Raw genomic sequence first — 27631 nt, 5'->3', positions numbered from 1 at the left:
CCTTGGAGTTTAGTTGATAGGCCGTGGATTATTCTGTCCTGCCATTGGAGTTACAGTCATGTCTGCCAGCAGCACTGTAAATTGAAGTCCTGTCAGAGTTTACACCATAAACACTTTTACTCCCCTAAAGGTTTGTCTCTATTCATCTCAAAGAATCCCAGAGAGTTTTGCAGGCTGTAATACAAGATATATACAGGGACTGTTTCATCACTGGAGCTTTGCCTGGGTGCAGCTGTCCACCCACATGATGTAAATTACCTGGACTGGGCTCTTAGATGAAAGAACTACACCTACCACTGTCTAGAGCACCTACATCACAAGTCATGGGGGATGGGGAAAATCAGTATTTGACAACTGTGTACCCCATGGTTTACATCCTATATGAAAAACACAGAAACAGACTGGTGATATCAAACACCAGTCTGTGGTAACTCTTGGCGAACACTGGATTTAATGTTGACCACTGTGTGATTTTATTGAAGAGTTTCCCGCATCCAAGTACTGACTTGATCCAACCCTACTCAGTGTGTGAAATCTGACCGTAACAAAAAAAGCCCTGAAAAACAAACATTTTAAAAATGGATTTTTCTGTGCTGGTCAGCTAAGTGTTGGTACCTTTTATATACAGTATAAAAATGGAGCAGTCAAATTAGTTAAAGTTTAGAGACAAATTACTTCATATGGGCAGTGGATTTTCCTTAACCTTCGTAATACAAATTCCTGTTTGCAGGTATGTTGATCTCTGAATTAGAGAGACAAGGTGGGTGAGGTAATATCTTTTATTGGACCAACTTCTGTTGGTAAGAGAGACAAGCTTTTGAGTTTACACAGAGCTCTTCTTCAGGTCTGGGAAACCAAGGCCTAGTCTACACTACACAGGTCAGTTTACATAAGCTGCCTCGCGCCAACCTCGGTGTGGAAGCGTCTTCACTTAAATTTGGCTCCTGCCAACGTAAGTGCCTCTCTACTCTAATTTAGTAACCCATCTCCCTGACCGGTGTAGAGTCATGGTCTATGTAATTAGGTTGACACAGCATCAGTGTAGATGCTGCATTCTTATGTCGCCTGTTACTGGTTTTCAGGAGCCATCCCACAATTCCCCACATGGATATTACAAGTGCTACTGGTGAGGGGAGACACTGCCAACACAAAGAGCCAAGTGTGCATGATTTAATAAGTGCAATGGATGTATGCTGATGTAAATTAGGTCAATATAATTTTGTAGTGTAGGTATGGACTAACTCAAAGTGTTGCTGCTAAACACAAGATCTGAACAGATTGTTTAACATAAGTAGTTCACATTGAATGGTCACTTAAAATATGGGGTAAGTGGCCCTGTGGCAGGGCCTGCTTGTTCCTGCCTCTGCTGAAGTCCACAAACAGCTCAGATGCCTTGTTGCTGGTAAAACACCCAGTGCAGTTTATCTAGAATATTGGTTTCCACTACTCTTATACTCTACATAGCATCCCCCTTACAGCCCTAGGGAACCTCAGCTCCTGAGGCAAGCAGGGAAAAGAGCAAACTCTCTCCCCCATCCCTTTCTGCTTCCTCCCATCCCTTTTTTTCCCCCACATTCTTCCTATGCTTTTTGCATCATCTGCCTAATGGCCTAATTGCCCTTTTAGTTCTCCTCAGCCTATCAATAAGACAGTTCTTCTTAATGAGGTCTGCTCTGGAGTAATTAATTAGCACTGCAGTGACCAGAGTCCTGGCTCAGCTGCTGTTGCCCAGCACTCTGTCACAGGCCCGTTAACTGCTTATGCTAAACAAAGGATTTTGGCATTCACTTTCCTCCCCAGTAACTACAACAGCTGCAGGAGAGAACATAACATTAGCAGAATGTCCTTGGAGTTTGTTATTCAATGGGCTGTGGATTTTTCTGTTCGGGATATTGGAGTTTAGCACTGACACTTTGAGTTAATTTCCCAGACTTAAAGCGCAAAGCTTGTCTCTCACCAACAGAAGTTGGTCCAATAAATATTAACTCAGTCACCTTGTCTCGCTAATATCCTGACACTAACATGGCTACAACCATACTGCATACAACAATGGAAGATATCTGGATTAGACATGTTATTGCATAATTCCAAAATCTATTTTTTAATGTCACATCCAAAGGATTTTCCAGGATCCACAATATTCAGTCAGGCAGTGTTTCACATTCTTATACTTGGAGGTTGGATGAAACCTCATCGAAGCTGGTGAGCATAACCACCATCCCGCATTCAGGATAAATGGAAAAACAATTAGCTCCTTTATGGAACCAGATAGCTGAAACAATAGGAGCCACTACCCAAAGCATAGGCATGTAGCTAGGCTTCTGTAGATGCTTAACCACATGGGCCAAGAGTTTTCCCTAGAGACTGACTTAACAAATGCAGGGGCTGGGGCATTGACTAGTAGAGCTATGTTTGTATATGTGAGGAGCTGCAGAAACAGACTAAAGGGTACAGAAAAAAAAAGAAAAGAACCAAACACAACCAAAGAAGTCCTGCTAGCAGGATTGCATCAAAGAAATACCTGACTCCATCATTAGTTTCACTTCCTAATGGAAAAACCTGCTAGACCCTGAAAATTGGCTAATCATTTGGGTCAAAATGGGGTAACACTGGTATATGGGGTTGAATCTAGTTTACAAGAAGGGCATGTTTGAGCATGAGTTATGGACCTCTGCAAACCTCGTGTATGGAGTTCCTGAAGAGAAATAAAGGAATTTGGACCTTTTGGACTCTGTAGAAACCTTACATCACACTTTTGCTTGAGAAAATTTGAGGTAGCCTCTGATAAAATGAAAAGACTCTGTGATGTAAGGTCATATGAGGAAACTTTCCCAAGCGGAGATCTGGTCTGGTGCCACAAGTGTGTGAGAGAGACAGGTAGGAGCCTTAAGCTGGACAAACAATTAGCTTTCATTTCAAACTGAAAAAGTCATTTCAAACAAATGTAATTTTTTGTTTAAAATATGTCAAAACGGGACATTACGGATATGTCTACACTACAAGCCAGGGGGTGTGATTCCCCTGCTCATGTACACATACTTGTGCAAGCTGTCATCAAGCTAGCATTAGCATAAATAGCAATGTAGCTGCGTAGCACAGGGGACCGCAGTGAAGGCATGGTTGAGCCATGCTTAATGCATTCCAACCAGTTGCAGGCAGGTATGCACTCAGCACAGTTCAGACATGCCTCCTCTCCCACTACCTGTGCTATTGTGGCTACACTGCTGTTTATTCTCAGGCTAGCTTGATGAAAGCTAGCGCAAGTATTTGAACATGAGCAGGGGAAATCACACCCTTAACATGTAGTGTTTGTAGTCTTACAAAATTTCAGAACTTTTTTGTGAAACTTTTTTTAAATGATAAATTTGTCATAACCAGCCCTTTGCTGCAAACAGTTTTGGTTTTGACGAACTGGCATTTTACTGTGAAAAAACATTTCATCAATAAATTCCTGACCAGCTCAAGATGCTACATGAAATCAAGTCTGCTGCTAATAGTCCTGGTTGAATAACGGGGGGAAAAAAACCCAGATAATTATTCTGTTGAAAAAGTCCCATAATTAGTAGTGAACATTATTCATAACACTTTGAGTGCCTCTAGTTTTAAAGCGGAATAGAAACTTCTGGGGAAAAATGCCATCAACCATGTCAGAAAAAAATATATGAACCAGTTTAATATCTTTCATTCCAAAATAATTCCACATGATCTAATGTCAAAGGCAAACTGCACCATACACAAAGCACTTCCACTTCAGTAAGGTTATAGTTACAGATTTAAACAAAATATTACCCTGGCTCAATTTTTTCCCCAAGAGCATCAGTTTATCAGTAATAATGGGGCCCCACTGTGCAAGGCACTGTACAAACACTTAGCAAAAGATGGGCCTTCCCATGAAAAGCACACAGACTGACAAGACAAAATAAGTAAAGGATGGGTGAGCAAAATGTACAGTATTGAAGTGAATTAACCAGGGGCACACACCCCACTCAATTAAATCAACAAATACAACTATTTCTTTACCCTCCCTTTTTAAATTTCTCATAATACCACCCACTCAGAATTTAAGTAATAATACATACAGGAATACCATCAACTTGAAAATCACACTTCCATCTAAACATTTTGTAAGCATTAATGTTACACGTCAGACCTCCGACTACTGGAACTGAAAAGAATTAGGAGGGAAACTTTTTTTCAATTAGTTTACTTTTTTGCATTTGAAAGTACTCTGGGTATAGGAATTTTTGCTGTTTCTCCTGCATGGTCAGTTATTTAGTTTTCTGTCAGTTCCTCAAGTAACAAGAGAAACAGAGAAAAATTGGGAAGCAGATTCAGCAATAAACATAGGATCAGAACGTACTTTTAACTCATTTTAAAAAATTGATTAGGTTCCAGGTATATGGTGTCTCTTCAAAGACAAAGACCTAAGATATTACTGAGACATCGATCAATCAGAAGCAGACTTTCCATCTGTTGATAACATGCCTAGCAAATTTTGGAAAGTTGCTTGGCATCAGACCTGAAAACCTGATTGTAATAACGCTTATCATATACCAGGTACTCTGTAGAACCTAGTTAACACCTTCATACAACCATTTTAAGATGGGTTGATGTGATTCTACACTATATTGGCTGTTTAATTCTGCAGCAGGTACTGACATGAGGCAACAGTAAAGAATCATAGGAGGAATCACCTTTAATTATGAACAAGGAACAAAGGCCCAGATTTTTAAAGGTATTTACTCCAAATAGGAATTAGACACTTAACCACAGCTGGAGTATTGTGTTCAGTTTTGGTCACCAATGTGTGTAAAGGATCCAGAGGTAAGCAACAAAGATGATCAAAGGGATGGAATGCAAGCCGTACGAGCAAAGGCTGAGGGAACTGGGTATGTTTCATTTGGAAAAGAGGAGATTACGGGGGGGATATGACAGCTGTCTTCAAATATTTGAAAGTCTGACATAAAAAAAGATGTAGAAAAGTTTTTCTCTCTTGCCACAGAGGGCAGGACAAGAGACACTAGGTTCAAACTACAGTGTATAGTAGATCTAAATTAAATCTCAGGAGAAACTTCCTAACTGTAAGAGCAGTAGGACAATGGAACAGACTGCCTTGGGAGTTTGTGGAAGCTTCTTTACTGCAGGTTTTCAAAAGGAGACTGGATAGCCATTGGTCTTGGATGGTTTAGCCACAACAAATCCTCCATAGTGGGTTAGACTAGATGGCCCATGTGGTCCCTTCTAACCCTATGATTCTGTTGAAATCAATTGGAGATAGGCACCTAAATGCCTTTAAATATCTGGCCCAAAACACCAACACAGGAAAAGTAATTTCATTAGGAAAACAGTATTACCTCTAAAGCATCTGTCTGTCTCAACTTCACTGGTGAGCTTCAGCTGAGTATGTTTTGTGGCTGTATCTTGCCTCGCTTTCTGTGAGAGACTTAAAGACACAACACACATTCTTAAAAGTACTGGCTATTTAAACATATTTATTTCTGCTTGTCCTGGAGAGCTCCATGTTACCTGAGTTCCTTCTCACACAAACCTAGAGAATTATCAGAGCCTGAGTTGCATGCAGCAAAAAATCTACATAATGGTACTATTTTTTTTCCCCCCTCAAAATCAATTTAGACCTTTTTGCAAGGGGAATAAAGCATTCAGGGAAGTAATGTGTCTGAGGAAACCACAATTCTAGGGCAGTGGAGTCTCTTAGCCTTTGACCTCATTTGTGATATCCAAGAAGGTACGCAGCAATAACCACAAAATCACTTATTCCTCATTGAGTAATCATGCTATCATACTCAATTTTTTAGGAATAGAATAAATAGGAGTAAAAGTTTTAAACAGAAGCATCAGTTCATAACGAAGAATTTTATTGTATTTAAAAGAAACCATTTGGCTAATGTTCCTTCTCAAACATCAAATAATGAAACTACCTATTTTCTACCTTTCAATATTATCCTGTTATGCAGGAAAATAACATACCAATGTTGAGAAAATATGGAACAGAAGGTGGTGGAGTTGCTAGATGCAGATTTGTTTTCAGGACCTAATGTGCATCTCTTTATTGACATTGTATCAAATCTGTTTGTGCTACGTTACAGTAATACTTTGAATTACTATGGGCACTACCACAGTAGAATAAATGTGTTGTCATTTCAAAGCCATCCTGTGTAGCTGAGTATCATTAGAATTGATTAAAAGTTTTCAAACCTGACCATCTTGCAGCTAAGGAAACAGACTATAAATTTAAGATGTTCATCAAAGCATGAGCTGAGGAAATGGTTCTTGATTAGTTGGATTTAAAAATACATATATATCCAGTCTTGAGTCTTTTAGGGTTCTCTTTATAAATGAACTAATAATATTTGTTTTAACTGCTTTCAAAAAATATCTACAGTAGTTATAAAAAGGTGTTTAATTAATTTTCTAATTCTGGGTAAAGTTGTTTGCACACATTAAGATACGTGCAATGAAATTTTAAACTGACAGCATAACTGGAGAAGACAACCATGCTTTATTTATGCCTGAGAGCAGAATTCCAAACCTCTGATGGTTTGGGGATCCAAGATTTATTAATCCTTATGAGTCTTATTTTAAACCAAAAGTTCCAGTTCATTATGATAAAATAAAAATATACCATTAACATGATCAGTTTTTGGAAGACTGATTGATTGAATCGTATCTCAAAATTATCTATATTCCTGGCCAATGCCCTCCCCTCCGCCCCTCAAAAAAGTGAAATTAAATTGGATTTATGTGGTACATCAGCTTTGTGTTGATTCTCTGATCAGGGGTGAATTATGTTCTTATTTTGTGTAGTAGACCTTACCTTCTGTTTCTCATGTACTGGATAATATTGTTTTATTTTATTGTTAATACCTTTAACATTAGACACTAACTTTCTTTAATATTCCATTAATGTAATTACCTGTTCACTCTGCTGAAATGTTCCCCAACTGAATTGGTGGTTCAAACATAGACTCTTGGAGAAGTATTCCCCTAATGCATCTAGATATATTGACTCAGCTGACACAACAATTCTAATTTAAATAGGCATTCATATAGATACTGTTTCAATTAAAGGTAAACAGAATTATTGTAGTATCATATTTTCTTATATAAGCAGTAGAAGTGTACAATATAAGAGAACCCAGCACAGTTGAAGTCAAAATTTCTTATTAATTTCAGAGGCAGAATTAATATTATTTTGATTCCTATTAACCATTCATATATTTCTACATGTACATCAACATTCATGCATATTAACTTATCCACGTAGATTCGTTTATATGCCAAAGAATTCACCACTTTTACTTCTTCATTTTTACATTAATGCAGATTTATATCTCCATCTCAGTTTCAAGCCCTTGTTGAGACTGAGTGGAAGGGAGACAGTGCAGTTAGAGCAGTGGGTCTAGAGGCAGGATGGAGTGAAGCAAGGAAATAACCATTCTTTATATATCTGGCAGATTTCCATATGGAATACAATCAGAAACAATGCAGCAGAAGGCCATGGACTTCTCTGTCAGGCCTACCTATCCCGCGGAGTGGTAAGCTTGTTGCATTAGACAAAAATGATAAAGCACAATTCTCTGCTCATCCAGGACTTGCATAGCCGTTAGCAGTGTGGTGAATTGAAGAAAATTATTTCCTTTTCTCCCATGCTCTATATGCCTAGTCAGCCTTTTTGCCCTTTTTCAGCAACAAAACCAGGAAATGCAGCGAATATTCCATTAGAGGAGCCGTCAGATACCATACAACTTTTTGGCCCAATCTTGTGATGCTTACTCCTATAATGGGACTGCTTGTGTAAGGAATCAAGCTTGTAACTCTTGTGTTCTCAAGCATCCTTCATAAAACCTGTGTTGCAGAATGCATTACAAAAATAAATTAAATACCTACTAATCGGCAGACAGTATGTTGTATTATATGAACTGAAGATTCTTTCAAAACCGCAAATACCAGGCGTTCCGTTCTGTTGAGCATGTAACTTGTTCTCATACCAACTGAGTTTACAGTCACAGTACAGAAATATGGTATCCTCTTTATTCTATGAAGGAAAGTAACAAACATGATCATAGATCACAGTGGGTTAACCTATCATGTTAGGGATTTGTTATAGCTCAGAGCGTAACCTCACCATAATCCATATTTGTGCCGCAAGTAGAACAGAAGAACACAGCAGCAGAGTTCTTGTTTCTGATAAGCTTAAGGAACCAATTTTCAGAACCTAAGGAAAGATATAATTGCGATTGTTAAAAACTCTTCTGATTGAGCTGCATATATTTTAATCAGATCTGGATTCAAGGAACTCTGAACACATTAAAAGAAAATGTTCTGTGAATGATAATCTGGTGTGTAGAGTTCTATCAAATGACAAGCATATTTCCATGGTTCTGAAAGTGTTGTATACCATGGGCCAGATTGACAGCCTCTCCACCCAGCCCTCTGCCATTCCCACACACACTTGGTGCTGCAGACTATGAACTAGATATAATTCAGTTTTGCCCCAGCCCCAACAGAATTCAGAGCAAGTATGGGGATGCTCTAAATTCTGTGAGCCGGTATTAGACCCCAAGAGATTGGGGATTTCCAGGGATAGCTAGAGCAGAGCATTCCCTAGCCATGCCCCTACCCATGACACTCTCTACAATAGGTGGGGAATTACAACAGTTTTTAGCTAACTTTATGCCACCAGAATCATAAACTTGTTTTGAGTAACGTGAATAGACAATTAATTTGACCGACTGACTATGTTCTCTCTCTCTCTCTCTGTGTTTTTATTATACAGTGTATATATATATGTATATTGCACTCACAAATGCTACATTAAAACAACATTAAGGTTGCAATGTTAGGCTCTCACAAGTTATGAAATGCCAGAATTAAGTTATCCTGTGCTACCTTAATTCAGCTCCCTTGTGCATATTCAGTATGCTACAGTCTTTAATTACAAGACCACAAGACCTTTGCTTCATTCAATGTACAGAACAGATGGTGCTCAGTTAATGAGCTCTATCAATATTTTGTCCTCTCCTCATTGTTCAGTGTGTGGACCCATGCCTTATTTACTGCCTACTATTCAAACCCCGCTTTGAAGACAGAATTATTAATTTCCTCATGGGCTTTTCTAGGGTGTGCATCATTACAGTATCCAAGTGTTTCACCAATGTTAATGAATTTATCTTCACAAAACTCTTGTGAGGACAAGGGGTGGTGTTATCCCCATTTTTCAGATGGGAAACTGAGGCACAGTCTAAAGGTCAAAAGTTTCTACTAATTTTAGGTGCCCACTATAAGACACCCAGAGCCTGATATTTTCAGAATACTTAGCATTGTAGAACTCTCTATCTATGCAAAGCTCAGCTTTTGACTTCAGTTGCAGCTTGTAAGTCTCCCAGAACCTTCTCCTCAGATTCTGGCTGCACTTCTTCCTGCATCACCTGATATTTGCACACCATATCCATGGCCCCATGAAGTCATGGGACCTCCTAATGCTAGCCAAGATGGCCATCCATCATACCAGGAGAAGGCTGTTGGACAAGGTTGTGTTCTGCAACTATGGGACCTATTTCTGCTCCTTGTTCAAATCACGTATCTGGGCAGAGTTCCTCTGGGTTGCAACCACTGGCTCCCTGGATTCCTTGGAGGAGCAGTGGGCGCTGTCTGGGGTTCTCTGCTCAGTGTCCCCCTCTGGATCCCTGATTTTGACCCTCTGACCCTCACACCCATCCCTGTTTTCTCATTTTTTGCTCCCCAGAATTGTTTGAGATCTGTGTTAAGTGGCTTCTTTCCTTGGGCTGGGGGAGAGGCCTTCAGATGTGGGCAGGCACAGGATCTGCCTCGCTGTGAAAATCATGTCAGTGGTGCCACATTGAGATTCTGGGTGGTACTTTCTCTACAAGAGAAAACAGATGATTCTGTAATATTCTAGCAAGAATCTTCCCAGTGATCGAGAGAAGGGCAATGCCTCATTAGTTACCATAGTTATCTCCCTTTTAAAAAATGACAATGTGAGTGTTGCATAAATCAGCAGGAATTTCTTCAGTGTGTCAGATTTTGAGAAACAGCAAGTGGAGTTTGTTTGTCAATGTTTCTCCCTCCACTTTCAGTACTTCAGTTGGTATGCCGTCAGGACCTGATGCTCTATTGTTCTTCATTTGCTTAATTGCGTTATGGACCTCCTCTAGTGTTGGTGGATCTGCGAGAGTTTCCCAGACTGGGTGCTGAGGGATGGAATTGATGGTATTGTCAATCACAGTCGATTCCCAATTTAAAAGCTTTTGGTAGTGTTCCTTCAAGCGCTCTTTGATGAATTCATTGTCTTTAAGAATGAATCCATCTTCAGATCTCAACGGTGTGAGGCTTCCTGAGTGTGGTCCAAACAAAGTCTTTGTCTTACAGAAAAAGCTCCACATATCATGTCTGTCAGCAGATATTTGAATTTCTTTTGCTTTGTCCTCCCACTGTTTGTTTTTCATTTCTCGGATCCTTCTTTGAACCTCAGTTTTGATCTGATGAAAAGAGTTCTGCTTCTGACTAGATGATGGATTGTTTTGCCAGTCGCAGAAAGCCTTTCTCTTCTGGTCCAAAAGGGCTGTGATTTTGATGTTGTTATCATCAAACCAGTTCTGATGGCGGCAAGTAGCAAGGTCGATAGATTCCTCGCAATCCACATGGATGGTCTGTTTTAGGGCTTCCCAGTATTCTTCAACACTTGTGTTGTCGTTTCCAGATGCACATATGGTCAGTTTACCACTGAGATGTACTTGGATATTCTTTTGGTGCTCTGGGGATTGAAGTCTTTGGATGTTTTATTGCCGTCTAAGTGATTTGGATTGCTTTCTATGTTTTGGTGCAATCCTGATGGACATGGCTGACCTCACTAGACGGTGCAGTCCAGCAATCATCGGCTCCTCTCATGACACGGGTAATTTGGATGTCTCTTAGATACTATGTTCTTACAATGACATAGTCCAAAAGGTACCATTGTTTTTGAGCAGGGGTGGTTCCAGGTTGTTTTGTACTTGTTGCGTTGTCTGAATATTGTGTTTGTGATCATGAGGCTGTGCTCTGCACATTTGCTGAGTAATAAGATGTCTTTACAATTGGTCTTACCTACTCTTTCCTTCCCAGTGGTGCCACTCTATATGTTAGAGTCTCAGCAACTCTTGCATTAAAGTCTCCTAAGAGGATTATCTTGTTTGTTTTTGGAATTCAAACAAGGTCAGTGTAGAAGGATTCTTTCTGTTCTATGGTAACAAGTGTTAGTATATAAGCACTGATGATGGTAGCAAATGGCTTATTGACCAATTGGATACAAAGGGTAATAAAGTGTTCATTGATGCCCAACGGGGAGCTCAGTCAGGTGGTTGATTAGGAAGTTCTTAATTGCAAAGCCAACAAATGTATTTGCCTGTTACTTGCTGTTTTCCCTTTCCAGAAGAAAGTGTAGCTGCCACCCTCTTCCTTCACGTGGCCTTCATCTGCACGTTTTGTCTTGCTGAGAGCAGCGATGTCGATGTTGTACCTCAAGAGTTCTCGGGTGATAATTGTTGTTCTATGTTTGGGTCTTCCCCTTTTTGAAACATCTAATAAGGTAAGGACATTCCAGGTTGCAAGAAACATTTTTGTTTTTCGACCGCATTGGTTGTTATCCCTCTGGACGCAGTTATACAGTAGGGTATGGTGGAATAGCCTATGTTCGGGGCATCTTTTCAAGCCCCTTCTCTGTATGGGGTGAGCAGAGGGGTTCCTAAAAAGGCCTGCTCAGTCGTGATCACTGCAGCTGAAAATTCCCCCCTATTCCAGTCCGGGGACAAAAGACAACCATCTTGAAGTCACCACCTACATGTAGATCTGTGACTATGGACTCCTGGTGACCACTTCACCTGTCCCCATCACCACTGGGCTTTTTTGAATAGAGAAAGGGTAGATGTTTTCCTGTGAAAGAAGCCTGCATATGAGTAGTTTAATGCGGGGGAGCCATTGTGCACCAGTAGCCACACAGCTCTTGGTTGAAGAGGCACCAGTGTCCGGTAGCAAGGAAATCTGTGATGACTGGAGGTTTCTCTTCTGTTGCAGCCTTCATCCATCTTCACAGCAGGTTGAGAGGTAGTCCTATCTCATCCATTTGCTATGCTGTTGAGGTCTTTGTGTTGGACTGCACTTTGTCTGGTACTTCACCTTCAACCTTGCCACCATGGGTAACCCTACCAGGAGAGCAAGACTCCCGATGGCATCACTCTTAGGGTCTCTAGTACATGCAAGTTTCTCCACCACGCCAAGATGGCAACCCAGGGAGAAGAACGCATATGCACAAGGCAGCTGAATTAAGGTTTCACAGGGAACCCTAATTCTGGCATTTCCTACCAGGCACTATCTATAATTGAAGAGACTTACTGTATTTGGAAATAGTAGGTAGGTGAGTTCAGAGTGAAAGACAATAATTATCAAGGGCTGGGAAAATTAATAATAATGAATAATATAATTGATGTATTTTGCCTCTATTTCTATTCATAAATTTTCCCTCAGCTGATTGTGATTTTTTTTGTGAGTTTATTCACTATTCAAAATTATTTATCAAAGAATTTATAGGGAAAAATGTTTGATCTGTGGTTCTTGAGCAGTTTACTGAACTATCTGAAATTCAAGTTGTGCTGATTGGACACAAAAGTCATATATGTTTCTGTTCCCTCATTGAGTATAAGTGTTCGAATCAAGTTCCTGGTGCATATATTCAAAACTTGCTTTCAATGAAAACTCTCCAATAGTCGCTTACAATTCTGTGTATTCATTAGAATATTAATGGAAAGCAAACATGAAAGGGGAAAGAATGCAGTCAAAGTAAGTTTGCTTAAAATTGAAATGCATATTCATAGAAAATGGCTTGATATATTTTCCTGTCTCTGCAATTATCTCTGTATGGTATTTGGAAAGGAGAAAACAGTAGTTTTTTAAAAGTTGCATTAAAATAATAATAAGAAGAATTTACACTTGTTTATTACCTTTCATCTGAGATCTCCAAATGCTTTACAGATATTAATTAAGCACATGGATATGACAAGAAAGACTCCTGAAAACAAGGTGGCAATGACCTGAACTGAAACAAAATTAAAGGATCAAACCATCCTTTATTTGTATTTTTCTGAGGAGATTAAGGACAATGGAAAATTTGCAAAGTCAGTTTTTTTACTGCCTGTATTCAGACATGCTACAGTATTCCACTCTAAGGACCATACCTCTGTGTTACTAAGCTCGTTTGTAAAATGCTGTGTAATACTTTTGATATGGGAAGCAAGTAGTGATACACATATGGATTCCTTTTCTTTGATAGGTTTGAATACTTGATAAGAAAGAGGAAATATTGCAGTGATCTCCATTGCAGACAAGTTAAAAAGAGGCTACAAAAAGAAGGGACCAGTTAATAGAGAAATTGGAAGTGCAGCAGCATTCATTCATGGGGGAATTAGATGGCAAAGGGGCTATCAGAACACTAAAACTCGAGTATTGCTTAAAAGCATACAACAAGAAGCAGCTTGAAGCACTGAGGGATGTTTAATCTTCACTGACAGTCATCCATGAAGCAGTAAAAGACACCTTTGTAGTAGAGATCAAAGTAGCAGTTAAAAAACTCCAGAGACTACAAAGTTGCCGTGGAAGAGTGACTGTTTTAGAGAGTAAAGTTAAACAACTGTTGCAAAACAGTTCCAGTGCATTGATGAAATTGAAGAAATCAATCTCTGTCTCCTGCCCCATCAAAGCACCTGAGCATGAGTACACCTGAAGGTTGTAATAGGAATCTCATCTAGATTTAGGCTAACTGTTGCTTGGTGCCAGTGCATATCTGCAGTACAGACAGCCTTGTAATTTTCACTCCATGGTGAGTGGCGCTCAAGTGCACAGCAGGATGACAGGTTCAAAGTGTGTCAGCCACATTACACTTTGAAACCCCTGCTGGTTAAATAATTAATGGAGCTGCACTGATAGCATTCCTGGAGCAGGTGGCGGACCCTGGCTTTCCCAAATCAGATCAAAACAAGTTCCTACTGCACTTAGAAAAACAGCAAATGCACAGTACATCAAGAAAACAAAATCACCCAATAGCACTCTAGCGGTGTAATAATGCTATTTAAGCTCTTATTGCAAAGAGGTACCATTGTCTAATATACTGAACATGGGACTGGGCGTCAGGAACTCGAGTTCTAATCCCAGCTCTCTCATGAAATCATTCTCACTCTCTCTTTGGGCAACTCACTTGGAGCCAAATTTTCAACAACGTCCACCAAGTTTTGGTTCCTTTATTTAACAAAGCAACAGAAAAACAAAGTACTGGCCAACAAACATCTAACATGGAAACAGTTTTATTTTCACTTCCTGTACATAAAGGATTCTCAATGTCCAAGCTAACAATGGTGGCCCAGGCACATTCTTCCTGTTGCTGGTGCTTTAAGCTGATATGCAACATGTAATTATGTATTGTATAACAAAAGCCCTTCCACCTTGTCAAATGTATACTGTATTTATGTACAGGGTAAAACCCATGATACATTCAGGACATTGCCATGCTTGGGTCTCTTTTCTGTTATGCCATATTTGAATTACACAAGTAGAGTAAGGTCATCTTCACTATAGGAAGTTATCAATAGTACCAGATAGAACATTGCTATATGGTACTTAATATTACATGTCCCCCTTGAAAATCAAGCCAGTTAGCACTGTAAGGCCATGAGTAATTTTTGGCCACTGTTCCATTTTAGGGACATCATGGAGCTGACCTGCCTCAGTGAGAGCACACGAGTAGAGAGAATTTGCTTACTGTATCACTTTTTCAGGAGGTGCAGTGCAGTGATACCAACAGGAAAGGGTGGTTCCTCAAAGTTCCATAGGTTGTGGAGCTGGGGAGGAAAGGGAGATTTTGCATCCCCACCCTACTCCCTCACCCCCAGAAATATCTGAACTGGTGCCACTAGTGCAGTGTGCTCCCCAGTCCATACCAAGGGACTGATCCAAAGTCCATTGAAGTCTACTGGAGTCTTTCTATTGATTTCAATTGACTTTGGATCATGCCCCAAGCCAGTACCACTAGCCATTGAGAAGCAGAGAGCAAGGCCTTTGTCCAATCTCCTCCCTGTGTCCTTTGAAGGGTCTTGCATCCTGGGAGATGCTATCAGGGGCTGAGATTTTTGACTGGATCTGTTAGAGATGAAGAGAGGCAGTCTGGGGGGGAAAGCTTTTTGTGACCTCCTCACATTTTTCATCTATACAAGGGCCAGCTACAATTTTGTCCTATCACTAGAATCAGTCTATCATCTAATCAGTCATTCCAATTAGTCCTCAGACTCAGTCACTGTAGGTGGTTACAGCAACTAAAGAAAATACTTCTGGTGAGCCACAGACTACCTGATATATCCATCTTGCATATCAAATGTCTCTCTTTTGATCCCCTATAGCAAGTTTAACTATGAGATGGTCTCATCCCTTTTCAGTGACTTTCCATACCCTATTTTCCTTAATATTTGCATTGACTAGTGTTCCAATAAAGCACAGTTCTAGCTACACACTTGAATCAATTTGTATGACATGCTTGCACATTTCTTGCTTTGCACACTGGCAAACTTGTTATTTCTATTACAGGTTTTACCAATTTTCCCATATGCAGGATATTTACTTTTGGGATGTTCGGTACCACATTCCCACAGAGTTCAGCTTTTCCTTTAGTTTACTCCTAGCTGGTTCTGTACATTTTTTTTCATGAAATACTCTCTCTTTCTAAGCACTGTGTTTAATGACATCCACTCTAGCTACCGCTTTATTTTCATCCAGGTTTATCAGGGTTCTTATCTGTAATTTAATAACTTGTGTAGCTTAGCAGATATCTACTGGTTTACTTAATGACATGGCTGGATCGCCTAACAATCATTCCTTCAAACTGGATTTATTAATAACACAAACAATCACGTCCTTTATAATAGGTTAGTTCTCCAGAGTCTCATGTTTAATTTTCATTTTATGGTCTGTTCACATATGCATCTATTATCTCAGCTCATTATTGCCTGTGAGTGATGAACTGATGCCGTTTATTCTTTTGGGGGTTGCAGTATGTTAATTCATTCTAATTTAATGTCCAGTAGCAATGGAGAACTGAAACTACCTGTCAGGTGCTGCCTCTTGGTAGTCAGGCCTAGTGATTGGAGCAGAAGTCAAAGCTGGATGTAGGGCCAGGACTGGACCCCGGTTAGCACTGGAATCAAGATCAGGGGACAGGCTGGGGACAGAACGGAGATCAGAGTCCATACACCAGCCAGAATCAGCACTGGAGTTCAGGTGCAAGCCAGAGATTGAAGCTGAGTGGTCAGAGCCCAGGGACAAGTCAAGTCAGTACCATAGCTGGAGGAGTCCAGATACAGACCAAAGGCTGAAGCCAGGTAGTCAGAGTCCGAGGGTCTAAGCGGAGTCAGGAAGGGAAGGCAAGGCTGGAGCAGGTCAATAACAGGGCTGGAGAGAGGTCAGAATAGGTTACAGACAAGACTGGAACAGGGCTTGGGCAAAGCTGGTGCAGGAACAGGATCAAGAGCAGGCTGGGAGTCCTGAGCGTCTGATGTACTATGAGGTAGCAGGAGGGTTCCTGGCCAGGTGGTGCTGTTGCACAGAGCAGCTCTGGTGGGACTGGGGAAATACCAGATCCTGGGGATCATCTGAATCAGACTTGGATCAGGGATAGGTTGCTGCCAAATGCCTGAAAGCTGAGTCACTGCAGCTCTCTTGTTAATTCTAAAATGATAGTTTAAATTTTCATTTTTTGCAGGCTAAGTGAAGCCAGTAAAAAGGAGTGAAGTGAAAGGCAAATAACCAAAGATATACAAATAAACAAATCTTTTGGCATTAATGTTAAGAAATGAGTGCCTAAGGCCTTATTTAGACACTTAACTAGTGATCTGAATCTCAAAATTGCTGGGCAATGAGCATTGGCCTCAGTGGGAGAGGCTGGGTACTCAACAGTTGCAAAAACAGATCACTTATTTAAGAAGCAATTATTGTGCCTGATTGTTTTAAGGTGCTAATAGTGATCCTGGTAATTACAGACCAGAGAGCCTTATTAGGGGAAAAAATTGGTTGAAACTACCAAAAGGTCATTATAAAACACGCAGGTGAACATTATATGATAGAGACAAACCAGCATGGCTTCTTTAAAGGACAACCAGGCCTTTTTAACCAATCGAAATCTGTGATGGTATCTATAAATATTGGTTAGACGAGAACCAATAGATATATTGGTTTTGACTTTTCAAAAAACTTTTAAGTCCCCCATAGCTTCTTTTACAGATTTTTCATAAACTACGTTTTTTCCCAGTTACTCTTTTTTTATAGGCAATCTTCCATTAAAGCCTTAGTGGATAATCCGATTGCTGTTCAGCAAAGAAAGGAGGATGCATCTTTTTATTTTTTCAAAATGACCCCTCAGGGCACTTATGCAGAACAAACAACTTACTTATTAACAAGTACCAAATAATGTAATACTAGCACAGAGAAGCAAGGGGATGATGAAGTGCTGGCTCCCTGTGTTAATTAGATCAGGCCTCACTTTTTGTTCTGTTCACTTCAAACTGATTTCATTCTTACTGTTTTTATTAATCTTTTACACTATTACTATAGGTCAATTTAGGTCAATCTGTTGCTACCCAGAATGAATCCACTAGAGAGATATATGGATTTGTAGATGAACTATATTGTCATACATATTGTCATATGGAGAATCTCCATATTTTATGACTAAATCTCAATACATGTCTTCCTTTTCCTCTATGATGTGCAGTGAGCCGTCTCTTGTGAAATTATTTGACCAGAGGGACTATGGTAGCATTTAATTTACTCAGGTCTCTTGAATTCTTGTCAAAGGATATGTGAAGTAATATTCTTTTTCCCTTTACCACTATTCAATCAGCAAGCAGAATGTTCTGGGTGGCATGATGTCCCTTTAAAAGAACAAGGGGAAAATGTTGAACTCATAAGGTACTCTGTGGTTCTGGGAATCGTAGTTGTTGTGGGAAGCTGAGAAATAGATCTGAAAACAGTGTAGAGACAGCAGCATGACTTCCTGGAAGAGAGAAGGTTAATGAGAAACAGGGTGAAGTGTGTGTGAGGTGAATGGGAGGTGAAAGTAAATTGAAGGGAAAAGGAAGGAGAAAAAAAGAAACCAATAGAACTAGGGAAAAAGTTGCATAGAAAAAAAAACAGGTGATCTCCACCAGGAAAGATAAGGTTGCTTCTGTTTATCTCTTTCTGCACTGAGGGTGAGAGAGTAGGGTCTGAAACTTCAGCTTGATTTGTTTTGTTTTTTAATTATGAAAACAGAAAAATATAGGTAGAATGCTGCTAGGTGCTGAGCATCTGCCCGCTCAGCACCTGCAATTTCCCATTGAGACCCATGGGCAGCATACGTGCTTAGCACCTCTCAGGATTTTACCCTCTATTTTACACACTGAATAATTCATTACCTCTAAGACAGCTGTTAGTTCTGGTGAGCAGTAAATACATTGGGTGCTGAGGTGCTCCTGTGGCAGAATGTGGTGTGCAGCCAGGATTTGCTACCAAAATAAGGAACATTAGAACTCAATTTTTCAAACTTGAGAGCCTAAAATTAGACACCTAAATCCATATGCAGGCAGCTGCTTATAGATTCAGATGCCTAACTTTTCCAGGTCACTCATCCTTTATATTCCGATGAATGAATAAACTCCATTCCAGGCCACAGCGACTGGATGGCATATGGGATTGTTAACAGAATATGGGACCTATTACTTCTACATTGCTAGTTTGAATCAGGTTCAGGCCTGCATAAATCCATACCAGCAGCTGTTTGGTGATCCCAGTCCAGTTGCTAATGCATACATGATTCTCTGCTATTAGCACTAATTGGCACTTTTGGTGCCAGTCTTAATAGGGTGGCCAAGGACTGAATGGCCATAGAGACTAGCATACACTTCCACCCCTCTATTTAAAGGCTGAAGTACCTTGGCAGACCAGGGAAGCTGCTTACTTTGCCCATGTTGTATCTGTTCAAAAGCGGATTTCAGTCTCCTGAGTTCACAGTCTGGCACCTTTCAAAAGTATTACATTCAGCTGGAAAGAAGGGAAGGGAACAGCCTTCTCCCTCAGGTCTTAAACTACATTTAATCTTCTTGCTGTGGGATGTTTGGTGCTGGTGCTGTATGCTGGTTCACCATACAGGTGCTAAGTGTTTAACATTAAAAAGCAATAAGCAAGACAAAAGACCACAAGGAATCCACATATAACATTCATGTGACTGTTGCTATGTGGCTGCCAACTTACTCCTGCCTGGCAGCAAAAGAAAGGCCAAAGAGGGAAGTACATAGCTAATTCCCTTACTCATATGCTGAGGATCATGCTTACCTTTCTTTCTTCAGTCTTCTGTTTATTATTATGTGTATTATAATATATCCTACAGGCCCTAACGGAGATCTGGGCCATGAATTGCCCACAGCCCACCTCTCTTGTACCCTGTGCTCTTGATAGTAAGGGGCAGGTGCACAAGGGGTTTGACATTTACTTCCACTCAGCACAAAGCTATGCCTAGCACACAACCTTACTTGCACTAGACTCCAGACTCACACACTGGAACACAACAACCTGGTGCTCCCAACTTTGCGCTATGCAAAGCTACGAAGCCATAAGTGCATCATTTGAATGCTGGATTGTTCAGCTACTATTTCACACACTGTGACCAGATGGAAACTGAGTGGTGACACAAGTCAAACAATAGGTAAATTGTGCAATTACTGCACAGTACTGTGTAAATCTAAAGGATGGGGTCCAAATTGTAAATAAGATCTGAACCCTCGGAAACTTTGGACCCAGAATTGAACTCATTGCTCTATCTCCACTGAGCCAAATCACAAACTCCTTTGATTTTGTTTATAGCACTAAGTCTGCTTAAATTAAAATGAATCTGCTATAGTACCCTGCATTATGTAAACTGACCTCTCTCAATAGGGTTATTTTGTTATCATTTGAAATACGTGCGAGGGTCATCCTGTCCCAAAACCACTCAGCAAGATTAAGTGATAGTCCGTCACAGTGGTGGTATAATTTACTTGGCAGGTGAGACATGGGACTGGGGATGATAAAAAGTTATTTAATGGTAGACAAGATAAGTTGGGTTTTTTTCAACTAGCTGTATTAACAGAGATTTTATTTAAACAAGAACACATGGAACTGGATTCCACTTACCTATATTAAATACAGGAAGAATATATATAATTAAAAAAATTCAAACACACTCCCCCTCCCCCATAACTTACTATTAAGTGTACTTATCTAAATATAACCCTCTAAATAAAAAAAATCTATATCTATCTCTCTATGTATAGGCTACTATCTTATAGATAATTATTATTATTATTTTATTTTTAGTTCAAGGTTCCCCTTTCTCCAAATATCTCACTGGGTTCTGTCTAACACCCATGTCAATCTTTGAGTCTCAAGCACCTCTTGTGCGGATGAGCGGATCCAATGCTCAGGAACATACAGTAACTGATGCTCAGGAACGCACCATCAAACACAGATTGACTTGACCAGCCAGTTTTAAATTGATGGGACCCTCTCCTGCACGTCTGTCTGTCCTGCCTTATCTCAGCCTCTCCACTCAATCTCAGTTTCTCCTAGTCCTGTTTCCCTCTATTCCTCTGGCTGCTTCCTCTCCCATGCCCTGTGTCTCTCAGGTTACTCCCAGACTCTGTTTCTCTCTGTCTGTCTCTCGAGTGCCCCTCTTCCTGTCTCTGTCCCTCAACTGTCCCATTCTTCTACTCCCACTGTCACTTCCCCTCCCTCTGAGGGAAGGGGCCACATCCTCCCACTTTATCAGAGGGAAAGGCTACCTCCTCTCCATAGAACAATAACACATTCACCCTGAACACTCCCTAAATCAGATATCCCCATACAGGGTCGAGTCCCTTTATCATATTTATATTTGCAATGAGGCTTTCAGTTTCCACTCCTACAGTGGATGTAATAGAATAGCTCATTAAGAAAATTAGTATTTGTTAAAAGAAGTGCTATATATTAGATATAGAAAAACACCCCAAAAATGCTCGGTTTGCACAAATAGCTGGTCAGAATACTTCTTATACACCATCTTCTTTCATTATTAGGCCATTTAGCTCTCCCATCCTAAGTGGAACAAAACCATAATAATCTTCACGTTGAAGTCATTTTTTTAATCCCTCATATTCAAAAAGTGTACAAGATTTTCCAGACTATTTACAAACTATAGCCCCACTCCTGCAAACGCTTATACATTTGACTAATTTAAGGCTAGTGAATAGTCCCATTTGGTTCAATGGTAGCAGAGTCAGGTCCTTTTTTATCACAGACTTCTTTCCCAGATGTCCTAATATCAGATCCATTCAGCATCTGCCCATCTACTGCAGCCTATATACTCATGTTTTATATAGTAGTTTGAAATTTCAAGGTGAATAACACGAGAAGCTTATTCCATGATAGTTACTTAAAAGACCATTTGTGTAAATCAGCAATAACATTTGTGAGGAACTTCTGCCACCTAACTTCAGTCCTATCATCTTCTTAGGTTGGAACAAATGGTCAACTCCTTACTCCCATTGGTGAGCAGTTACTCATAGGAATAAACTCACTGATTTGAATGGGACTATTTTTGTGAGTTAATTGCTTCCCAGGATTAAGGGGAACACAATCTGGCCTTCTATCGAAACTTTAGAGACTGAGATGAGAATTTTGCTCAGAGGCATCTGTGTGTTTATGGTTAAAGTGATCTAACGGTTGCAGTTACAGGTTGAAGTTATCTTTTTCAAGTACTTTAAATCATTTAAAGACTTTAAAATGCTATTTCATGGGCATCAGTTTGGAATCTACCATTCTTTGGCAGCATCCATTATTTACCATATGCTTGCGATAGATGGGCCTGAACCAACACCCCAGATCCAACTGCTCCCCCTAAACTTTAGGAAGTTTGGTTCCAGATTCTTTATGGACACAGCATTCATTATTGGGTATATCTGTATTTGGGTTAGGCCAAGGACAGGATTCCTTGGTGATTTGATTTTAGTTTTTGTGTCAAGGGCTTATGATGGACTGTAGCAGGCATTCTCTACCCCTTGTCAAAGACCCCGCTGCCTTGGTGCCTCCTGACCTAGAAAGCAGTCCTTTAAGTGAGTTTGGACCTTCAGGGATTGCCTAAAAAGGGCCAGATCAGTGGCTGGCTTAACCAGTGAGACTTGGTCCTCCAGTTGCTAGAAGGGCTGGAAGCAGCTGCTGGCCAATTGGGGTCCAACAGGCCCGATAAAAAGGACTGTCTGCTTCTATCAAATGGCTGTTCTCTGTGAAGCTAGAAGTGGGGGGGGGGGGGGGAGAGCCTTAAGGCCTCAGCCTTAACCCAAGATGCCAGGCCTGGTCAGAGCCTAATTCTGACTGCACTTTTGTGTTTAGCTCAGTGGGAGGCTTTTGACTTATTTCATGGAGTATAAGGCCTTATATATTAGATGATAATTAAACTACTGAAAATTAGGTGAACTCACTGTGTGACATGCCAGTTGGTTCAGGTGAGCTGGTGACAGGGCCTCTGAGCCTTGGAAGAAGTATAGGTACAAGCTTCAAAGATGATAAAGTTCCTAAGTTCTGCTCAGCTCCTACATTTCCTAAAGGCCTTCTAAAGTATGTTGGAAGCTTTTGCAGACTTTGATGTACCATAAAAAGAGTCTTGTACATAGAGCTGCAACAGTATGGATCTCATGAGCTTAGCCAGCTTCAGGACTGCTGCTGCTACATTTCCTGAGAGCCTTCTAGGCCATGTTGGATCTTGGATGTATAGAAAGGCAGTTACAATGTGCCTGAAGTTGCTCACATCTCCTAAATGATTTTTATGGATAAGGTTTGCACACAGCACAAACCCACCATCCCTGAAATCCTTCTCAATCATATGTGCATAAGAAATACAAAGAATTCAATTCCTGTCTCAGTTCTATAGCATCTTCCTGGTTACAGCCATTGATGTTCACAGAGAAGCTCTATTTCTACAACAGTGAAGCAGCAATGAGAATTTTTCATTAAACTATAGTTAGTTCTCAACTACAAGACATTTATTATAAAATAGCTATTGAGTCAAGAACATCTATGAGGATGACGTGAGCTCCAAAACATTCTCCTAAAATTCTCAGAATTAGGTAGTTTGAATGACAAATCACTTGCATATTGCAAATGTAATAATCTTCTCTGTTATGGTCCATGTCAACATGAACACTTGGCAGTTGATCTGGCCTAGGGCTACTATTCATAGCTCTGATTAAGTTTGGAAAGGCAAAAAAATTCTCTAGTTCCTCAACTCTCTAAGGAAAAATGTGCATAGATGTCCCTTTTCAATTCCATGGCATTAAAAAAGTCATTGTGTAAAACTTTCGAAAACACGTAAGGGACTTGTGCTCCCAAATTCCATTTATAAAAATGACTTAAGCATTTAGGAGAAATGGTAGACGCCTTGATAAATGGCTTCAGTTTCAGCAATTCTGAGCACCTGCTACTCCCATGAAAACTAGATATCGATTAGAAATTCCACATAATGCTTGATATAAAAGAATGATAGTCAAAAGGCAACATAACAACAAGTATTACCTGCAGCAAGTAGTAGTACCCTCTTCCAACTGATCCCTAATATGAGGAGCAGGAAGTGCTAACAGTCAGCACTCCACTAACTATTAGAGGGGAAACCAGAGGCCTTCAAGGTGATGTATGTAATCCACCACAGACGCATTATGTGTATTGCCATCTGTACTTTGTCTATCTAACTAGCAGTTGACCTGCAGGCATGACTCTTAGAAGCAATAGCAGAAAGACATCTGCTCATTCTGTTTTTGTCAATGGTCATAAGTTATGTTCTCTATATTTTTAGATTAAGTATATTTGGTCTTTGGGCACCATGTGGTTATACTTATGTCCAAACCATAATATGGAACATCAATACTTCAATTTGTGCCATGCTGAGTATCCCCTAAGAAAGTTTATATTTGACTGTTTCAGGCTAAAATATCTGAATTCAAAGAAACAAGCAAGAATGCAAAAGCCAATGGACAAACACCACAGCAATCCATCCTCTGGTTTCATATATGTTCATGTGTGGTGATATATACTATTTGGGGGGTGGAGAGTGGAGATATTGAGGAGAGGAGAAGGGGGAAATATCAACAGTCAGATCAAATACAGCCTTTCATATATATGCTCAAAGGGCCAAGCTGATAAATGAAAACTATCCTTTTCCCCAAAAATCTTTACTCGGCTAGGGAATCAGGGGGAAAAAATAAGATGTTGCTTTTGTTAGCAAAATTCACAAACAGTTATATACTCTAATCTCTGGTGATAAGATTGCTTCATGCAATCAAATATGTTTAAAAAGCTGGACAAGTATCTCCTATGGTTTCTGGGATGAATAGAGTACAATGGTTCATTATGTTCTTTCTACATATTTTTATGTCTTTTGCCATCATAGTATCTTAATACTACACAAACGGTGAGAATTTCATCCTCACAGCATAAGGCAGAGAAGTATTATCATCTGCATTTTACAGAAGGTGTACTGAAGCACAGGAAGATTAAGTGATTTGCCCAAGGTCACTTGGGAAGTCCATGGCAGAGTTGAGCATCAAACTTAGGTCTCCCAAGGCCGTCAAACTTACATCTTAACCAGAAGAGCATTCACTCACCCTCAGCTTTTATTTTTATGGATGTTTGATGATTTTGAGGTTTCATGCTCTGATATTTCTCTTCTAGAAAATAAGTCTCCTTAAGAACCTTGATTTTTTTTATCCCCTCTCCTACCCTCCAAAAAATTGAGTAAGATATTCAAGAAGTAACTTGAAAACAAAAACGCCCTAATACATAACTTTGTGGCCTATCATCCAACATGTTCTGAATGTCATCATCAGTCCAATAGTCACTGTGATTCCTGAGACCACATGCTGTTAACACACAAATTAGAGGGGAGTATAGTGCAGGCTGATGAAATAATTAGGTAGGTGAATATTGAAGGTATCTATTATTACATATGCTACCATGTCATATCATAAACCATATGAAGGAAGAGTAACTTCCTTAATGGAAACGTATGTAGCATAGTATATAATTTTTTAATTTTTACAACTGCTATGACTGAGAACAATGAAACACCCATTATGCATGTTCCAGAGCGACAAACATTCAGTGGTCAGCTATTTCAGTTCTTCGAGATCCACACATCAGGCTATGAGCAGTCAAAACTCTCATTGCAGAGTGCAGCTGCATCACGGACAATTGAAAATATCCATGCTTCAGAGGACCAGCTGGTAGGTGTCAAGCCACAGAGTTTGGCATCACAACAGGGTATGCTGGCCCTTTAAGGATAAAGGGGACCAGAAGAGTCTTTTCCAAGGAGTTGGACTGAACAAAGACCCTGGAAATGGCCTTGTAGCAGAAGAGAGAAAGGGATCCCAGGAAATTAGGAGTAGGATGGAGGGAAAATCCCAGGACATTGTTCCTTTAAGGGCGTGGGATCAGGAGCCCTGTACTGTAGGGTGGGGCAGAGCTCCTATCTCTTCTAGCCAATCAGGAGGAGCTCTCTGGAGGAGGGCAGTACATAGACTGCCTTCTCCTTCAGCACAGGGGAGATATTGAAGGAGGGAGAATGTAGGGTTGAGTACCAGCCAGGAAGGGCTGGACCTTGCAGCTTTCAGGAGAGCAGAATGAAAGAGGAAGAACTCTGGGTATGGCAGGAGGGTTTGAGCTAAGTATTAACTGTTATATTATGAGTTTGGACTTTCTGTGGACACTCATTTAGGATTGTTTGCTCTGTTTTGTGATGAAGGAATGTATGGATTTTATCTGACAACAAAGACTGTGGAGTGTTTAAGGGGACCTGCGAGAGAGAGCTAACAGAGGCAGAGTGCCTGATAAGCAACCCCTGCCCATTGTGGGGTGCTTGGGTAGCAGCCATCCTGTTACAGACATAAATGATTGTCCAAGATGAGGTGCTTCTGAAGGGGATGCACTCAGAGGTGGCCCACCCAGGTATTTGCAAGAGTGGTCTTCTCCAGAAAAAAATAATTGCAGCAAGTATCAGAGAAGTGACACATAGTAGGCATTCACTTCTGATGAAGACATAATTGTCCTGAATTTCTAAAGATGCTGTCCATATGTCAGTGTCTCAGCTATGACCAGCAAAGGTATCATGGGACTAGATCATGTTGTACAATCACCCCCTGATGTTACAGAAATAGACACCAATCTCAGTAGCACAAGCATTGCAGATAACGAATTAAACATTCACAAGCATGAGACAGATGGTAAGGCACACAGCATACAAAGTCTCAGGACATAACAAAATCCAAGGAGACAACTGACAGAGACAGCTATATGAGTACCTCTGATAGTGTGGAAAGGGAAGAGATGAGGCTATAATATACTGCCAAGCATGAGGAGCGACTAGAAAAATTGAAGGAAAATGTATTGGAGATTGTTAGAATCTTTAATGAAGAATCAATTTAAAATTAAGATTGGAAGTTTTTCCTAAAGGATATGCTTCAGGAATTATTTTTGTGCAATTCTATGGCCTGTGTTATAAAGGTTTTGTCTTCCTGTGTATGATATCATTTGTGAGTCAGCATGCCCCATACACCTAAAGCAAGGACACAGCCAAATGGCAGGAATCTCTCCAAATTATGCTTTCACAGAACAATGTTAAATGTATTTTCTTTTCTCCTTCAGACACCAGACAAGGGATGGATATGCTAGTCCTCTGTGTTCACTTTGCACTTATGTGGTAGAAGGTGAACTTAAAGTGGCTGGAGCAGAGGCGTAGCCAGAACTGATTTTTTTGGCAGGGTCTGTGGTTGACACAGGTGGGCACAAGCCTTGGTCACAAGCATTTTACAGAGTCTGATTAAAAACCTGGGATGAATTCTTAAAATCTGATTGGGTCAAAGTGGGTGGGCCATGTCGCTATGCCACTGGGCTGGAGATAGATAGTCTCTGGAAAGTTCCCTCATGTGTTGGGGGAATCTCTGCCAGCATAAGGTTGGCAAAGGTTGCTCTGTGGCCTCCTGCACCAGCTCCATCACCCAGCTCTGTCACTTCTAGTGTAAAGGGAAGTATGGAGGGCACTGGGGGTGTGGAGGAGTCCTCTGCTCAGGCACAGTGGAGAATAATTTGTGTCCTAAGTACTATATAGACACACACAAAGTGTAAAGTGCATAACTTGCACAAAACTCTTAGCTCAACTATGTTTGGGCTAGAGTCAGTATTGGCTGACTGGAGGCAATACACAACTGGCGACACTGTGGGTGAGCATTGGACCGAAAGAATGGTAGCAAAGGATACTTCATTTAAAAAGGTCATGATTATTAATGTAGAAGCTCTCACCCTGGAAGTGAGGGATTCTACAATTAATTACAAGTGCGTGGGCAGCTAAGTACCATAGCTTTTAAGTTAATGAAGCAATTCTCTGCAATCAGTTATTGCAGGCATGCCAGAGCACTTGCTGCCCATAGAAGATCAAAGCAGCAGCAGGTGATTCCTATACAGTGTTTTTCAGGTTTCAATGTTAACATCT

General features: G+C 40.4%; 1 long non-coding RNA gene across 1 annotated transcript; it reads right to left on the bottom strand.

Moving 5' to 3' along the window:
• Positions 1–8025: 8025 nt before the first annotated feature.
• Positions 8026–19094, bottom strand: LOC137167145 (uncharacterized). The gene is made up of 3 exons (XR_010924020.1): positions 19046–19094; positions 8147–8236; positions 8026–8056 (listed from the first exon to the last, which is right to left on the bottom strand). It is a non-coding gene; the product is annotated as an uncharacterized lncRNA (long non-coding RNA).
• Between the last annotated feature and the right edge of the window lie 8537 nt (positions 19095–27631).

The sequence above is a fragment of the Emydura macquarii genome, unplaced genomic scaffold (assembly GCF_026122565.2).
Source record: "Emydura macquarii macquarii isolate MOO-44397 ecotype Brisbane River unplaced genomic scaffold, CSIRO-AGI_Emac_v2 contig_2897, whole genome shotgun sequence".
In the NCBI taxonomy this organism is placed as follows: domain Eukaryota; kingdom Metazoa; phylum Chordata; order Testudines; family Chelidae; genus Emydura; species Emydura macquarii.
This window is presented reverse-complemented; position numbering and strand designations above follow the sequence as displayed.